Source organism: Molothrus aeneus, chromosome 4 (genome assembly GCF_037042795.1).
Source record: "Molothrus aeneus isolate 106 chromosome 4, BPBGC_Maene_1.0, whole genome shotgun sequence".
NCBI lineage: Eukaryota > Metazoa > Chordata > Aves > Passeriformes > Icteridae > Molothrus > Molothrus aeneus.
Genome location: NC_089649.1, coordinates 52,784,793 through 52,795,611, shown reverse-complemented (window position 1 = coordinate 52,795,611; position 10,819 = coordinate 52,784,793). Strand labels below are relative to the sequence as shown.

Below are 10,819 nucleotides of genomic sequence, written 5' to 3'. Positions count from 1 at the left end.
ACAAGAACAATTATGAAATCTGATTTAAAACCTCAGATTGTCCATGGATAGGATTTCTTATGTAGTCAGTACAGGAATAGCAGGATTTCTGATTTTTAGTGGCTATTTTATGCAAAATATTTGATTGGCATTGTTTCGTTTCCTTTCTTTTTTCCTATATCAATTTTTTTTTTTGTCTTTTCTGTCAGAGTCTATATTTAGTGTCAAGAACTCTAAGCTACTTATTTAGTGTAGTTCCCAATTTAGCATACATTGAGAAAAAGCATAGACAGAAATGGACATTTCTGCATTTGAGTCCTCTTTGTTTTATTTTGTGATTATTGTGATTATTTCTTCCACACACACTTCCTGGTACTCATTACTGGTGATACTCATAATAAGGTGTCTCTCTTTTTTCCTGATATCAGACACATCATATTGTAGCTGCCTATGAAGCACAGCAGCCTTAGACATGGTGTATGTATGGTAATATGTTGCTGCTGTAGTCCATGACAAGAGGATCAGATGTCACTGCCCCTTCAGGGTGCTACAGCACAGTGTTATCCATCTCACTCATTTTCCAGCCTTAGAAACCCAGCAGAGGTTTGGCTTCCACTGTTCTGCACTGATTGCAAACCATCTGTGTCCTATCCCCTGAGCTGCTTGAGACAGAAAGAGAAGGCAGAAGAGTTAGGAGTGAAGAAGTAGAGTTTGAGAAAGGTTTCCTAGGGGAAAGGTGTTGAAGCTTTTGCCTTTGTACCTCACCACTCTAGGTTGGTTTTAATTGGCAATAAATTAAACTTACTCTCCCCAGGCTGAGTCTGTTTAGCCTGTGGTGGCAATTGATAAATGAGGTCCATGTTTATTTTTGACACATTTTCTTCCTTTCTTATTTTCTTCCCTTGTGCTGTTGAGTACTTGTTGAAGCCAAATGTAAGGTCTTGCACCTGGGTAGGGGCAATCCCAAGCACAAATACAGACTGGGTGGAGAATGGATTGAGGGCAACCCTGAGAAGCAGGACTTGGGAGTGTTGTTTGGTGAGAAGCTCAACATGACCCAATGTGTGCTTGAAGCCCCAAATGCCAACCTTGTCCTCAGCTGCATCAAGAGCAGCATGGCCAGCAGGACAAGGGAGATGTTGTTTGTTTTTTTTTTTCTCATGTACTTCCTGCAGCATGTATCTGTCCTATTCTCCCTTCACTCCCCAAATCATAACTGGATTTTAAGTATATTATGGTGCTTTAAGCTATTCTTTTGGCAGAGATATATTTAACCTGTAAAACTCTTTTCAGAATGATATCCTAGGTACATTATAGCTAAATCTGGTTTTGCAATATATATTGTAGGAACTGTAACTTTTAACTATTTTATTCTAATAAGTAATTAATTGCAATCTTCCTGAATTAAAATGACACAGTATTTTCTTGTCCTGTCCTTAAATTCAAGTACAGGACAAGAAAATATTGTGGTTAAAAACAATATTTAAAAGTTAAATATTCAGTTAAAAAGAAAATTTAAAAGTAAAAATTTTAATTATTTTTAAAATTTCAGCCATTGTAGTACATAACACAGTAATTTTGCATTCCCATACAAAGACTTTTCCAAAAGCATAGAAAAACAAGTGAAAATATACTGGATATCCTCACAAAGTGACTAATTTCCTTTTCTTCATGCTGGCACTGAAGGAAAATAAGAGCTAATACTCTAACTGGTTCTAATTGGAAACTTTTAATTGGTTTCCACCTAAATAGAGGCATTGAGTGTATTCATTTGGGTCTTTTGTAAGTTTAAGACAATACCTTCAAGAGTCTCTGGCCAATATCACTCACAGTGTCTTGCTTCTGAGTGGATTCAGTAAGCTTAGACAAACTGAAATTTCAGATTAATTATTTTATTTTTCCTTTACCTATGTAATTCAAGAACCACTGCAAATACATTATTTTGCAAGGTAAATTACCCTCTCTGGAACTTTACAAACATTATAAATTGAGGATACTAGCTGATGGCCACTGTAAAAGCCCTGTGAGATGCACTTTGGCTGCTGGAGAGCAGGACCTAATGTTCTGGGGGCTTGTGTGAAATATTTTAGTAATACACTAGGTCACATGGTGTGGTTCTTGGGGATGGTCCTGTGCATGGCCAGGAGCTGGACTCAAATGATCCTTATGGGTTCGTTCAATTCAGCATATTCTGTGATTTAATGAGTCTTTGCTGTACCTGAACACTGTATGACCTGACTGACTGAACTTAATACATTTCTTCATTTTTCTAATAGGGGCATTCCAAAATCTAATCTGCAACGAGACACGCATTTGTGAAAAGACAGGGAAAAATAGAGAGGAAAATTATTGTGTGAAGAATTAAGGCAAATTAATTTGAAGTCTAACTGGTGATTAAGTTTTGCAGTGCCTAAGGCCAGTAAGATCTTTGAATGTTATTCTTTTTAGATCTAAGAAAACATCATTCCTCTGGGAGATTTTTTTTTTTGAAAGTTACCTGAAGCATACTGAAAACTATTTCATTTTGGCATAAGGATTTTCTCATCCATTTCACCTACCACAAATTGTGTAAATTAACTATTGAGGTCTTCCAGTTTCCACAGGGTTTCTTTAAACATGCCAAACTACTAAATGCAATACCTACAAAACACTTTTCCCTCATTGTGTCTCTTCTAAAGAAAGCAAGAGAACCAATAAAGGAAATAACGGAAGAAATTAAAGTCCCCATGGGGTGGGGGGAGTTTTTCCTGATAAGACCACATTTGGAGGTTGCATCTAGCTAGCACTTAAAATTAGTTTAAGCCTGCAAGGTGCTGAAATACTTCTCAGTTTTACTTCAACAAATTTGTGAGTGCAGTAACAACAGGGATAAATCTTATCTTCCAGGTTTAATATACCATATAGAACCACTGATTGATATCCTTTAGCAAGGAAAACCAGCAGTTATCCAGCAGTAACTAACTGCTAGTAACTAGCAGTTACCTTCGACATAAAGCAGATCCAGCTAGAACAGGAGGCTAAATGTCAAGTTCTGAAAATCCCCAAGGTTGGATATTCACAACCACTTCAGGAAACATGTCCCCATGTCTGACCATTCTGAAAGTGTTATCCTTCTTTCCTTTTATCAAGCCGGTTTGTCTCATGTTCCAAGATGACTTTGATGGTCTTTCAGTGAAGTGGCTCAAGGATGTTGGTGGCTTTCTTATACTGGGGAGGCCAAAACTGGACACAGCACACTGCAAACAAGTGAGGACATAAACACACCCTTTGTAAAATAGATTATTATGTGATTGGCCTTTCTGTCTGCAGGGGCATACTGATGATTTGTATTCAATATGTTCACATCAATATTCAGATATTTATCTTCAAAGGCTTTCTAGGTTTTCATCTCCATGCCCATACTCTTTCAAAGGATTAGTCCATCCCAGATTTTTGTGTGTACCATTTTGAAATTCTATATATTCATTATTAGAATGTAGGCAATATCTCCTATATATTACTATACTTAGAATGATATATTCTCTCTGGAAAAGGGATTCTGAACTACATTTTGTGTATCTTTTTGTAGTATTGTATGTTACTTTTCTTTAAAACAATCAAACTGAAGTGTGGAAACAAGTATTTTAAAGGAATTGTGTTGCAAATAATATTATTTTGTAGTATTCCTGAAAGATATCCCTGTTCCAAAGTCAAATCTGTGACAGCAATTTGCCCACAATGACGTTCTTAACCAAAAATGATGATTGATAAATATTATTTGTAGGCCTTGTTGACATGTTACATGGTGTATTTGGTCTGCGTCATCTCAATTTTCTTGGGTTTTCAATATTTTAATTAAGCAAAAGATGCTTATATTATTTGTGACCTTTTGGGTTTTTATTCAAAATGAGAACTAATCTGTAGTGTCAAGGAGATGTTTAAAGAGGATCATGAAGATTATAAACATAAGAAAATAGTATTGTTTTTGCTAACATAATGTAGTGGCAAGATCTCTTCAATTAATACGGCTGGATACAGTAACACATCTCCCTCTCTGATGTGCTCTTAGGGAAAGAATTATTTCCTTCCTTCCTTCCTTCCTTCCTGCCTTCCTGCCTTCCTTTTCTTAGCAGCAAGGTGGAATCTATGAAATTAACAATTTTCTCTCAATACCAAAGCCCTGATTTGCTTTCAAATGCCAGCCATCAGTGTCTTCAAATAGCTTTTCTTAGACAAAATCCAGAAACAAAATTACAAGTGCTGGCCTTTGCATCTTGATGCTAGGTAAGATTTTATCTCTTTAAAGTCTTTTTCTGCAGAGGCAGGGCTCTTGAACAAAAATCCAGTTCAGGCCTCTCAGGCCTCTTTACTCTCACTTCCATTTCTTTTTCAGGGAATATAAACATTCTTCTCTAAATCCAGTGGTCTTATTACTTTCACCAAGCTTTTTGATCTTTCCCTGTGGTATTTCCCTTTAGTCTTCAACTGTATTTAAACCACTCTATTTAAAAACTTAAGCTTATATGTCTGGATAAATCTTGGGCAAACCCTATATCAGGGACACCGGCTTTTAGATATTTTTGTTTTAACTCTATTATCCTGTTAAAGAAAAATGACTGCTCATTTAATGTATGTTGGAGTTATCATTCCAAATACTTTTGACTCCAAACTTTTGATTTATTACCTGACTCCAGACTGTAGCAGAACTCTCATTGACATGGAACAGAGCTGTATGCATAGACTGAAAGCAGATAGCAGTCTTTTTCAGGATTAAATATCAATCCAAACTTTAAGGTAAAGTTTGTTCCTCTTCCAATACAAGCTATAGTTATTTTACAAAATTCTGTTCAAAATTTTGCAAGAAATTATGATATTTAGGTGTTGGAATAAATCAGCTAAGACTCCATTTTCTTCATGCACAAAGTCAATTCTTTATTCACAAAGCTCATATTTATAGGAAATGTCAGAAGGTACTGTGTTAAACTTAATTGGTCAGCAATACAGTGAAACTCAGTTCATTGCATAGTAAGGGCTGTTGTATATGTCTATCAAATTTTCTCTCTCTAAATATATTTACATTTTTTCTTTGTGAGTTCTCATGGGACAAATCTTTATTTACACAGGTGCATTTGTTTTTCACCCTCAGAATAGATTGTTGTGCTAAACGAACTTCTCATTTTCAAAATAGCTTCACATGGGAACTCATGAATTGCTTGTTAGCTGCACTTAGAAGAAATGATAGGCCAGCTTTGGCAATTTTACCAGAGCAGGGCCTATCATAAGGCCTTTCTTTTACAACTCTTCTACCTGTTTATGACATCACACCCTTTTCATTAATTTAAAAGGGCTCATATGTTCTGATGCTAAAACAGCTTGCTCTTAAGAGGGTATTAGCTCATTAAGGTTATTACTGGTTATCTGTTAGATATGGGATAAGTTACATAAAAGATCAATTAAAATCAACAAAATTTATCAAATTCTATCATGTCATCGGCACAGGGTTTCACAGCATGAGAAAACAAGAGAATAATGTCTAATGTCTCTTAGGGAAATGGAAATAAATGACTACTCTTTTGAGGTCCAAATAGTTGAGACTCAGAAGAAAGTTCATTAGCTGGAAATGTTGATGTTTGACATCACTGCATGTCCTCCTGGATCCTGGAACAGCGAATAACTGAAGGAGGTTAGTAGGAAAACTATACCATGATGATGAGATAAGGCTTTTGTCAGCAAATTGCCTCTGTAGTTTGCAGACACAGCTATGTCTTGGCAGTTCTACTTCTGTTCCTGTTTTGGCAACGAAGGCTACATAGTGATTAGGTTATTTCTCTTTCCACTGAGCCTCATTTTCTCAGAGGTGATCAGTGTCCGATTGAATGAACAGGTGACCACTTCAAACCTGCTGATGATAAAATGCAAGCACACCCTCTCTTCAAGTCAATGAATCAATTAGGCTTTGCTGTTGCACACTCAAATGGGATTTAGATTTCTAATGTAAATATTGTATTATTCAAATTTTTTTGTCTAAATTTCTAATGTACATATTACATTATTTGGATCTTCTTAAGGCACTAAATTCCCTTTCTTTTCATTTTTTAAAAATGGGGTGCATATCTTTGGTTCTGAGCATGAAGAAACATCAAGGTAAAACAATACATGTAGCAGACAAGAAACTGACAACAATCAGGAATAAGTCACGTACAACAATTAAGAATATCTCAGATAACACACATAATTATTAATACCTGTGAAATTAGGTAATTAGGAATCTCTGAAATACTGTGCTATCATCCCAGAGTCTGCGAACAGCTGACAAACCTCAATTTAATGAGGGCTTGGATAATTATTTCTGTATAATAATTCCCAAGCTCACTCTAAAAATAGGTTCAGCTGTCATATAAAAAGGGTCAAATGGCCAAATCAAAGTGACTTGAATCCAGTTTTGATGCAGAAGACATCTGGGTTTATTGGCAAATTCTCTATCCAGGTAGAGCCAAGGCCTGGCCACTGCCCAAGCTCCAACTGGGAGGGAATTCCCTGAACACATTTTAAAACAAGGCTCTTAAGAACAGCAGTTATGAGTAAAGGCCTTGGGGTTAAAGACTCATCAAACCATCTAGTAGTTGGATTGCTGCGAAGTTTCCTTCATGATAGAGATGCTTCAAACCCAGCAAACTGCTGGAGTGCTTCTGTAATAATAACTGAGAAAAACCACTAGACTAGCAGTTAGAAGAAGGATTTCAATGAAGTTCAAATATCTTTCTTGGAATTCTGAAAAATACTTAAAATTATGAGACAGCATTGGGTCAAGCCATAGAACCAGTGCAGGGACTAGGCAGAGAGCTAACCTGGTCAAAGAGATGCAAAAGCAGCTAGAGAACAAAAAAGGATCCTGAAATGACACATGTCTTTTAGACAATTACACAAAGAGATGTTAAAGCATATAAGAAGCCGGCTATAAATACAGTAATAACATCTTATGAATAATGCTCATCATAAAATCATTAAATTCACATCATGTAATCAGTATATCAGTGGTAACTGTCTTAGGAAGTTGAGATAACACCTTTCTAAACAGTCATGTACCTATGACAGTAAAATGAAACAAAGGAAAACACTAAAACAGCTTACAGTCAATAACATTAATAATATAAAATCATCACTGACTCTTCTGTGTTATCTATGGAAGATAAAATGACAGAGATTTTAACAAGCAATAGAATCTTCAAGAAAATCAAGGGTGAATACACTGTATCTTTTTTATCCACAAACAGGTGTTTGTCAGTGTTTCACCACAGCTATCTTAGCCTGAGTTGTCTTATCTCTTAAAAGAAAAGAACTATAGATCTTACAATGTAGAAAAGTAATATTTAACTGTCTTAGATCGCAATGCAAGATATAACCAGATATAGTCTATCAACATCTGTTAAAACTAGGTAGGGCAGTTTTCTTTATCTCTTCTATGACCCATCCTCTGTCCAGGAGATATCTTCTGTTATTGAGTCTCATGCATGACTGATAAATTACATCATCCCATTGGGAGGTGCTCCGCCCTGGGGGAGGAGCCAAACATTCCTACCTGGATATAATCAGAGATTTGGAACACCATAGCAGCCTTTTTCCACTGGATTCCCAAGGAAGACCAGACATTTCTACACCACCATTGGACCTTCAGAGGAAAACTACACCCTTCTACAGGATCACTGCTCCAACAGACTACACCTGTCACTGCAGGAGAACTGCAGGTCACCATTCAATCGGACTGCTACAAACACCCTGACCAACAGGGTGTCAGGTTGTATTTTAACTTTGCTGGAAAAGTAAAATTCTTTTTTGTGAGCTAATTATTTCTCAACTTTAAAGAACTGCTGCAGATAAAATTGAAGGTTATAGGACTTAGTTAAGAACATAAAATTAATTGCTGCAAATAATCTTGAGAGAAGAGGAGAGCCACGGGCTGGGCAGAGCAGTGGTGATGGCGATGATGGTGGCTGGGATGGGCAAGTCCCATTGGCAGCACACAGGAAATAAGCATTCAGCTGCTCAGAAAATTGAAGATGCTGCTCAAAGGAAAGTAGTTCTGGAGGCTGCACAGAGAAACAAGATTGAATGTGAGGAAAAAAGCATTGTCTGTGGCTGAGCAGCTCCTGGAAGAGGACATTACTGAAGAGTTCCTTTTAAATTGTGGAAAATATATTACTCCATCTCACTATAAAAACATTGTTGATGAGCATTCTATCATCAGATTGTGTGGTTATCCTCTATGCCACAATAAATTGGAAAATGTGCCAAAGTAGAAGTACAGAATTTCAATAAAAATTAACAGCGTTTATTATATCACTGAAAGAAAGTGCTTTTGCAGCAATTTTGCTATAGAGCGCCTAAATATTTTGAAGCTCAAATTTACAAAAGTCCAGTGTGGATGAGAGAAGAAAAAACTCAAGACACAGAGCTGCTGAAGGAGGGACAGAGTGGATGGTCTGGAGAAGAGGTGAAACTGTGTGATGAAGTAATTAAAACATTTGATATTGAAAATCCTAGGATATCTTCAGAGCCATGTGAATCTGGTTCTCATGACACAGTGACAGCAGTGCTGATACCGAACAAAGATTTATTTCTCCTGTCCTACCAGGAAGTGAGTCAAGTTCAGCCAATTTTGCACAGCAATTGCACAGAAAAAGCATCCTCAAAAAGAAGCATGCTCAGAAAGTCCGTGCCAGCCCTAAAACTGAAGATGCAGATGTGGTAGAAGCCCCTGGAGAACTCTCTCATTGTAAATTAGACACTCAGGAAGAAAGACATGCTTGCTCTGTTCATAATGAAGTAACTGCAACACCTTCAGACAATACTGCTCCTGGAAAATCAAATGCTTCAGAAATCTTTGAAAATACTTGTGGATCACAGAGAGTTTTTCTAGGTGTGAGCAAAAGAGGAGCAGAACATTTTAAAAGAACACTAGTTAACTCAACAGAACATAAAAACCCTGAACTGAGGCATCCAGTTAATTCCAAAGGTAGTTTACTAGAAGTGCTTTGGCAAACACTTATGGAATGGAGAACTGAGGAAACTTTAAAATTTCTCCATGGCCCAAACTATACCTCTGTGCTCATCAGAGTGCATAGCATCTGTCAACCAGGAGACTGAAGAACTTGATGAGGATGACTTAGATACAGCTGATCATCTCAACACTGTTGTTGTAGGAGAGTCTGAAACCACTCTTTACCTTTCACAGGCTCAGGTAGAATAGTTAAGCCTTTGCCTAGTTATGAAAAATTAAAAGAAACAGAGTTCCTAAAACTCGGAGCAAAAGAGGTCTATAAAGGAAGGTGCATCTTGGCTGAAGAGGCAGTGACACAAGCACAGGCAGGGGAATATCCGAGCAAAGACAAAGAGGATCAATAGGAAGATCTCACCTTCCCACTTGTTGATTCAAATGCACAAATGCAGATTGGAAAGCCATTCATCCTTGAAAAACTAAGAAAAGCATTATCTGCAGTTTTGGGCCCTCTTCAGATTGCTTCAGATGATGTTTACACAGAGCTAAAAAATCTTGTCAAAACTTTCCAGTTAACAAACAGAAATATTATTCACAAAATGCCTGAATGCATTCTCATTGCTATTGTTTTGTTATCTGCATTGTCACAAACAACTCCACTTTTCAAGAATGCTCAGACAAACCCAATGTACGCTAAGTTCCTGACCACATTACCAGAATTACTGCTTTTCAAAAATGCAGATCTGGAAAGTTTAACAAGGATATTTAGAATGGACTGACAACTTGAATGGTCAGTCAGCTTTAAGCTACTTTGTGTGTCTTAAAACCATGCTGGTAAACTGCTGGTTAACCATGGGTTTAATTTTCAGTATTCTGTAAGTAGATACAGAAACTACAGTTTGTATCAGCTGGAGCAGAAAGTGTGTGAAGCACATTTCATATGGCCTTTCTTTTATAATTCTTCTACCTGTCTGTGACATTTAGGCCTGTTCATTTAGGTCAGATAAGTGCATCTCTTGTCTTACCGGCAGCTGAGCTATGTAAGTACTTTTACAGAATTAAGATTAAGTTATAGAATTATGAGTAAGAAAATGCCTTAAAAATCTTTTAGGTCTAGAATGTATATAAAATAAGTAAAAGTTAGTAACCGAAATCCAAGCACAGCTCCACATAATCTAAAATAGTAATTAGTCTATTGCCTGTTCATGACTGAGCATGCTTTAGCTATTTACATGTTTAATGCTCTCCAATAATGTACAGCCATCCACTACAACAATAAGAAATTACAAGAGCTCTTCCACATATAAAAATGAAGTGAAAAAGAAAAATACATAAAATATGTTCTAATATTCCTTAAAAGGAGGCATAAAACATCTGCAGGAACAAAAAATTAATAATATAATCAAATAATAAGTACATAGCTTTCTCAAGGCTATATTTTGCTACTTTTATGTAATTTGTGTTACACTGGTAAGCAACATGAGAGTATTTCAGACTATCAACTCCCTGATGGCTGGGAGTAAGAAAAATAGAGCCAGACTATTTCAGTGCCAGGGCAAGAGACAATGGATACAAATTGAAACATGCTTAAATGGAGAACAACTTTTTCACTCTAGGAATGGTCGAACACTAGAACTGGTATCCCAGAGCGGATATGGGATCTCCATCTGTGCTGATTTTCAAAATTCAATTGAATTTGGTCTTTATCAGCCTGGTTTACTGATCTTCCTTTGAGTGGCAGGTTTGAACTCGATTGGACCTCTCCAGAGGTCCCTTACTACTGGAACCATTTTGTGATTCTATGAGAACTCATTGAGAAAGAAAGGGAATTAAAGCATAAGGCCATTACCTCACTTCAAAATAGAC

The 10,819-nt window shown here is 36.7% G+C and overlaps 1 pseudogene; it reads left to right on the top strand.

Annotated features, from left to right (window-relative positions):
• Positions 1-7,933: 7,933 nt before the first annotated feature.
• LOC136556122 (putative RNA polymerase II subunit B1 CTD phosphatase RPAP2) lies at positions 7,934-9,732 on the top strand (annotated as a pseudogene).
• The last annotated feature ends 1,087 nt before the right edge of the window (positions 9,733-10,819 follow it).